The sequence below is a fragment of the Terrapene carolina genome, unplaced genomic scaffold (assembly GCF_002925995.2).
Source record: "Terrapene carolina triunguis isolate 2854851 unplaced genomic scaffold, T_m_triunguis-2.0 Scaffold53, whole genome shotgun sequence".
NCBI classification, from domain to species: domain Eukaryota; kingdom Metazoa; phylum Chordata; order Testudines; family Emydidae; genus Terrapene; species Terrapene triunguis.
The window spans coordinates 2,453,819-2,462,177 of NW_020664404.1; positions in this window are offsets into that span (position 1 = coordinate 2,453,819).

The following is an 8,359-nucleotide window of genomic DNA, read 5'->3' on the forward strand; positions in this document are numbered from 1 at the left end:
GGATATGGTGGATTCTCCTCCATTTGGAGTCTTTACATAAATCTTGGTGATCTCTCTGTTCAACCACAAGCTAGTAAGGTCAATGCAGGAATCACCCGGGGTGAAACTCTATGGCCTGTATTATGTAGGAGGTCAGAATAGGGATTGCCAGACAGGATCAGACCCAAGGTCCATCTTGTCCCGAGTCATAGCTCTGACTCAGTGGCTGGCACCAGATATTTCAGTGGAAGAACCAGACAGTGCATAAACATGGGATAATCTCGACCTCACAGTAGGTCTCATCCATATCTCTGATAGGCAGAAATTGGTTTAAGCCCTGACGCCTGAGATTTAATATCCTTTCAAAATCTGTTAGCAATAACTGTTATATAACTTTGAATATTCATATTATCCTTCTAAGGGTCCAATCTTTTTTTTTTTTTAATCTTGCTGAATTCTTGGCCTTGTCTATTTCCTGTGGCAATGAGTTCCACAGTCTAACGACACATTGTGTGGGAAAGTTGCCATTTATCAGTTTCAAATTTGCCACCTCCTTAATTTCATTAACTGTCAACTTGTTTTTGTGTTATGAGAAAGGGAGAAGAGAAGCTCCCATAGGTGACTACAGATTAGATTCTCCTAATAATTCCTTCTCACCTTGATCCATAAAACAAAGGCGTTTGCTCATCTCTTCTACATCCCCAGCCCCATCTGGACTCCTTTTTATAATGCCCCCAAGACTCAATTGTAGCTATCCCTCCATTTTGAAGTGTACCATCTAGGGGTCCTGATTAGCATGGGTGGGAAACGATTTTCCCATCCTGTGCTAACCGTTGAGCTTTTTTAAAAAAATCCTGTTCCGCATTAGGACAAAACAGACCTCTTGAAATTTTTGAGACCGATGTACCAGAATAGCCCGTAGCCAGTTAGAGCATTTGCCTAGGATGAGGGCGACACATGGACTCAAACTTGGGTCCCCCCTGTCCACAGTGAGTGCCCTAATCCCCAGTCCAGTGGCTATTGTGGGGTGTGTGTCTTTCTGTGGTTTTGACCAGAAATCCCATTCTGAGAACCCTTCCCAGCAAAGGTTTAACTGAAACCAACCCTTTCCCCTGGAATATTTCTATTTTGATGCATTGACAATTTTGATGGAAAAACTATTTCGTTAAAAAAAAAAATCCCAACTGATTCTAGTCCGCATCCTGCAGTCTGATCCATACGGGTGGACCCCAGTGCCGATGCACTATTCCATTGGCTTTAATAGAACTCAACGTGAGCAAAAGGACCTGCCCGCACAGAGCCCCATGAGAGTCCGCAGGTCTCGACTCATGCCGGTTGTTGCCTGGGAGTGAAACTGAATAGCAGCACACTCCTCTTGCTGTTCCCTTTGTTTTTCCTAAACGGGCTCTGCCTTTCTGTCTCCTAAAGCACATTACAGCCCTAGGGTGTGTTAAACAACCATCTTCGTCCTCTTACTATGTATTGGGCTAGTCACTAAACCAAACTGCCGGTGAACTTGTTGCGATCCAGCTGCCACTGAAATCTGTGGGAGCGCTGCCATTTCATACAGGGTGTGAGACCCCTGTATGAACTCACTCGGCTATTTTTGGTCCAGGTCTGTGTCAATATTTGCAGGGAGAGGGCAGGGCAGCTGGCTTAGGTACACACTGGTTTGGAGTGACATTCCATCTATTTTTTGCACGCTACTGAGGAAGGAGCTGTAATGAGTAGCCGGGCCACCTAATGACTCATAAAGGTGTTTCCTCCCATTAGGATAATGACATATAAGTAGGGTTATGGTTTCCTCGTTTTATTTTTAAATAAAAAGGCCCTTCCCACTAGATCAGCCCACTGACGATGGAGCGCTTTCTTTGTAGCCAGAAACAGATAGTGCCCTTGGATTGGCTAGTTCAGCATTAAGGGATGGAGGCTAGACCAGTTCTTCGATGTGGTGTTTGCTGAGGGATAAGGAATGTGGGTGGTACTGCTGGGGGGGGGGGGAATAATTTGCTGCACTATACACAGTGTATGACCTGTTGCTTAGAGCTGGACTCTAGGAGCAAAGAGATCCGGCGTCTAATCCCTTTTCAGCTGCTGGATGACCGTGGGCAAGTTGCTTAAACCTCTGTGCCTTCTCAGCCTGTTAAAATGGGGGTTGGTGACTAGCTAACGTCAAAGGGCTCGGCGATCGCTGACGTCTTTCATAAACGCGCCCTGCTGTTGTATACGGAAGCTTGAGTTTCCATTAACTTATTTCAAATCTATCTTTGTACGGCTTCTCTTTAGAGACCGAAGGGAGGTGGTGCCCAGCAACAGGTAGCCTGGACAGGGTTGGTTCAAAAAGCAAGCACTCCTTTACATACCTTGTAAACCTGGGTTTACCAATTGCAGGACCTGGGTCTCACAGCTGTGCGAAAGCATCCATGGTGCACTACACAGACCTGCTGACTCGGGTCTGCAGCTTGAGTCCACACTGCAAAATGACAGGGCTTGGACCAGAGTCTCAGCGTCTGACACCTCCTAGCAAGGTTCTAGGACCTGGGTCTTGAGTGCTTGCTGAACCGAGTCAGACTGATAGTGTGTGGACGGAAGGCAGTCTTGGACTCAAACCTGAGTCAAAGCCTTGGCTTAGTGTGGGGTGTAGGCATACTGTATGTGTGTGTGTGTGTGTGGGGGGAGGATGTCAGTATTTCCTTGTCTTCAGCTTTTAAAATGCCTCCCCTTAATGATGCAAGTTAAATGCCAGACCAGGTGACTGATAGCACTTCCACCTACACACCTTGCTTTGGAGGAGACGTGGTAGTCACCTGATGGTGTCTATTGCCTACGACATTACTCATCCTTCCTGACAGTCAGGACTGCCTTCTACAAGAAACCCAATTAGCGTTTGGGCAAGACAGCCACTGGATGAGGTAGTGTCTTGTTTGGTTCACTTGCAGTACAGCGAGAAGAGAGAGACCTTAGCCTTAGCGGCTGGGTTCATCCGGAGAGAACAGGTCATGCGTACGCACGAAGAGAGGAATACTCACCCCACAGTTCATGACAGCTTTGTGTACACACCCGACTGGATGGCATTAATCATCCGTCTGTCATGGATACACACGGCATCAACAGGATTTGAATGCAGATCCGAGTAGGCCTCAGGCTGCTTAGCATGTGAGACGGGAGTGGACCTGCTCAGTATTTTGTTGGGTCACCGAGGGAGAGGCTGGGTGTTTCTGGCAATGGTGTAAATCAGAGGTGGGCAAACTACAGCCCACAGGACCATCCTGCCCGGCCCTCGAGCTCCTGGCCGGGGAGGCTAGCCCCCAGACCCTCCCTTGCAGCCATGCTGCCGCACGAGCATCGCTCTGGGTGGCGGGGCTGTGAGCTCCTGCCGAGCAGAGCAGCAGCGTGTCTAGCTCCGGCCTGGCGGCACAGCTGCCAGACATGCTGCTCTGAGCGGCATGGTAAGGGGCCTGGGGCCGGTTGGATAAGGGGCGGGGGGCCACCGGGGGGCAGACAGGGAGCAGGGGGCGGTTGGATGGGGTGGAGGTTCTGCGGGGGGAGGCGGACTAGCAGTCAGGGGATGGGGAACAGGGTGGGTTGGATAGGCATGGGGTCCCGAGGGGCCTGTCAGGGGGTGGGGGTGTGGATAGGGGTCGGGTGACTGGGAGCAGGGGGGTAGGATAGGCGGTTGGGTCCCGGGGGGCGGTAAGGGGTGGGGGTCCCAGGAGGGGGCGGTTAGGGGACAAGGAGCAGGGCGGGTTGGATGGGTCGGGAGTTCTGAGGGGGGCAGGAAGTGGGCAGATAGGGGACAGGGGCCCGGTTGTTTGAGGAGGCACAGCCTTCCCTACCCGGCCCTCCATACAGTTTTGCAACCCCGATGTGGCCCTCGGGCCAAAAAGTTTGCCCACCCTGGTGTAAATCATTCAGTAGTGGCGCTCTGCCCTCTAAGTAGGTGTCAGACCCTTACCTCCACTCAGTGTCCTAAGGGTATAACTACTCTGCAATAAAAAAAAAAAAAGCCAACACCAAATCTCAGAGCCTGGGCCAAGAGGCAGATCCAGTCACAGACTGGTATAACGCTGACTTCAGTGGGGTGATTTCAGCTTCACGCTGACATAATGGAGATGGGAATCTGGTGCTCAATGTGGCATAAGAGGGGCATCCCCAGTATGTGGCCTCTGGGAAAGGCCAGAACGTAGCCTTTGGGAAAGGCCACTTTGGGCTACAGTCAACAGCTTCCTATAACAAGCTCAGGCATCAACCCCAAACTGAGCCCTGCTTTCTGCATTCTGGGAGCAGGCATAGACGGTGTGGCTTAGTGGGTCAGGGCCTAATGAGCATACTGGCCTTAAGCCAGTCAGGGGTGGGGAACTCACCGATTCCAACCCTTATGACCTGGCTGGAAGAAATTTAGCTGTGAAACCCTCCTCTCTGTGGGTGTATGCGTATTATGAGAAGATTGGAAGTTTAGCGCCTACATGCTCTGAGGGGGTCTGTTGGGGGATGGAGCTGTCCGAGAGGTTGGCATGGACATTTGTGTGTGTTGTACCAGAAAACAATTTTGCCCTGTCTAGGAATAGGATAGTCTCCTTTTAAATAGCGGTGCTTGCTGTGTTCTGTTTGAGGATCTGCCAGGGCAGCAGTATGTATGTAGCTAAACCTTGCATGGTTATGTATAGCTAGTAAATGGTTATCTAGACACAGCAGTGTCTGTGGCTTCTTCATATTTTGCTTCTGTAAAGAGAAAAAAACCCAACAACGGGTGACCAGGACGGGGTAAGGTGGAATAGAGTGACTGGAGATGCCAAGTGAGACCAATCCAGTTGAAAATGATCTTTTGGCTCTGAGCGAGGGAAAAGTCCTGTTGGAGACGCCTACCCTTGTTGTCTGGTGACTTTGGAAATGTCGTCTGTTGGGGTAGCGTGGCACTAATTAATCCTTCCGTTGGCTGCCTCAGCAGAGACCAAAGACTTATGTAGGCTATGAAGGCTGAACTGCTTTTTCTATCCTTCTAGGGTCGGGAGCTGATTTGCAGAATCTCTTGTTCAAAGCTCCAAATATTCTGTCTCTAGAATAACTCGCCTCTGAGCTACGACTGTGCACGTACGTCTTCTTAAAAGGGCCAGATCCTTAGCTGGTGTCCATCGATAGAGCTCCATGGATTTCAATGGAGCCGGGTGCAAATGTATACCACTTGGGGCTCTGCCCTGAAGGTGGTGTTGGCCATATCCAAACCCTAGGTGGCTTTGTTCCTTTCGAAAGACGTTAAGCAACAACTGCCGTGACAGAGGATTGGCTCTGGCTTGTCGGATGAGATTGTTGCCTCAGTGTTGCAGATATTGCTCCACATGCTTTCAGAAGTGTTTTTGTTTTTCCTCTGACTCACTGATAGTTGGGCTGCAGAAGAGCGGCTGCTTTCAGTGAGCTCACTGTGAGTTAGAGGTGCCATCGGAGAGGTGGAGGGAGCCTGAAACAGCTGACTAACCTCCATGTCAGTCCCCCCATTCTCTCTCCCCCGTCCCTCCACCAGCTTTCACATTCCTCCTCCAGACCAGTCTCCAATCCCTTACTCAGCCTGGACTCCAGACAGGCCTCCACAGGGTCTGGGTGGGGGACAAGGTTGAGGGATGGTACATGGGACTAGCAGACTTTTGCCAGGAAGGGAGAGCCATGCATGGAAGTTCCTCTCCGTGCGCAGAGCTAGGAGTGCAAGCCGGTCCATCTGCAGACCTCTCATGGATCCTTCTCATCACATAGCTGCAGATGCAGCCCCATAACTTGGCCAGCTACCCTGCCTGTGACCAGTGGTCTCAGTTGGTCCATGGCCATCTGCTCTGCACTAGGCTCATGAACCTCTAATATCACCTCTGAACCAGATCTACCAGAGAAACGGACAAGGGTTCCATCCAGTCTGGTACCCAGTGACTAATATGGGATGTGTTAGAGGAAGATGTAAACATAGAAAACTGTGAAATACCTTATCAAAAGAGAAGATGGATTTGTTCCTGATCATCAGCTTATCCTTTGAAACATGGAGACCACTAGCTCTTGGAAGTCTACCTAGCATAACTGTTGGTGCCATTTGTATAAATGCTGAATCCATTCCTCTGAAAACTCATTAAGCCATTTACCCTGTGGCATTGAGTGAACTGTCGCACTGGGTCTCTGAACGCTTCTCATAGTAAGACAAGAGATATTCCTAGTCATCATTTAAGAGACTGTATCCGGCACCTAACACAGTGGGGTCTTGGTCCATGACTGCGACTCCTAATAGCTACAACAATACAAAAAATCTAAAACCTTGGCAGTGTAAGTATTATTATGGCCACATCCTGAGATCCTTGACCCAGATATTCAAAAGGGACTAGTGACTTTGGGGCTCAACTTGGACTCTCTAAGGGGCCTGTTTTTCAGAGGGAGGATGGGGCGGAGCAGGCCTCTGTATCTCCAGTTGAGTGCCCAAAACCACGAGTCACTTTTGAAAAATCTAGCTCATTCGCTCTGGCAAAATGCCCATTGGATGGACCCCATTTTTGCTCTTGGTTAAATAGATAGAAGGAAACCCCCTGGCTTAAATACTTACTTGGGACTGACATCAGTGAGAATGAGAGAACGGTCTTGTCCTGCCGACTCCAAATGGAGTTGGCTTGAGTTGCGAATTGCTGGAACGTGGATGTATGAAAATAAACCTTTTGATCTCTCAGCTAGAGAGAGTGCATGCATACCGCTAATTAACTCTGGCTTCAGTCAGATGTGTTCAGAATTAAACAGGGGCATTAATGGAACGGCACAAAGGTTGTATACAGAAGAAACCTTTTGTTTTATTTACTATAGAGGTTCTGAAGCTTTCTGCAAGAGGTTTTAGTCAATTGTATCCAATGGGATTTTTTAACACTGACCCAGGCCACTCATTCAACTTCAGCATTAGCTCCGTTTATTCCTGATCAGTAATGCTGTTATGTAGTCAGGTTCTGGCTTGTGCTTAGGGCAGGATCATTTAAATTAGCTAAAGGATCTCTCTGTAGCTTCACTTTGATGATCAATTGCACGCATTTGGAATTTTCTTTCCCCAGAGGTACCAGCAGAATCAAAGGGTGTGGACTAAAATGAGAAGAAGGGGTGTGGTCTAAACACTAACCTGGGAGCCAAGAGCGAACAGCGCTTCTGGTACTGACTTTCCTTTTTGGCCAAGAGCAAGTCATTTAAGCTCACACTTCCATATCGGTCCATTCATTTTGATTGTCTCCCTTTCTGAGGACCCAGCTTGAGATTCAATAAAGGGATTTCATATTGACCACCCCAAAATTGAGGGATCTAAATTGAGTTGCAATGGCAGAAAATGTTGGCCTGGATGCCTCTGCCTCAGTTTCCCCCTCTGTAAAATAGGGAGAATATCACTTGCCCACCTCACATGGGGTTGGCATAATGAATAGCTTTATGCTTTGAATCCTAGCCATTTATGTGGCTTCAAAGAGTTTGGTTGCCTCATGTGCTTGCAATATTTAGGATCAGGAAGTTACTGTTTTACATTTTTGTTGTTGTGAGGGACACTGGGTCCCGCCCTCATCCCCACACACACCACTACTGGATCAGTTATTGGGGATCTGCTGTTGGGGATCCACTATGCCTATCTCACATGATTAGCTGCCTGTACTTTCATTGTACTCTGATTCCACTGAAGAATGTCCCTTGCCTCTACAAACAACCTACAGTCTGTCTGTGGGCAACACATCTGGAGGGAAGCTGGACTGAAAAGAGCCCTTGTCCTCCAACACTTGGTTTATACCATAATCCCTGATGCTTTGTGGAGACATGCAAAAATACAGCTGGAATTGAAGGGGTTTTTTTTCCCACCGACACCATTGTGGTTAGCTCTGCTGAATGGGCAGCGAGATAGTTTAGCTGCAGAATGGAAATGTGCTGTTAGGGAAAGACAATCAGACAAGGTCCGGATAGGACATAGGAATGCCCATTCTGGATCGGACTGGTGAGCTCAATTTCTGTTCATCTTTTGTGGAGGAAGAATAAAACTGTTTGCAAATGGGCGCATCTTGGATTTAAAACTAACAGGACCAGATCCTTGGTCAGTTCAGTATTGGCTTGGCTATGCCTGTTTATGCCACTGTAGATTAGGTCCCCCGATTTGCATGCGCATTAGCAAGCTGCCATGAGAGGCAGCATGGTCTAGTAGACGGAGCACTAGACTGGAGAGTTGAGTTCTGTTCCCCATTCTGTCACTGACCATGGCTAAGTGACGTCCCCTCTCTGTATCTGTTTCTCCCTTCCAGGGGCGGCTCTAGCTTTTTTGCCGCCCCAAGCATGGCAGGCAGGCTGCCTTCGGTGGCATGCCTGCGGGAGGTCCCCGATCCCGCGGATTCGGCGGCATGCCTGC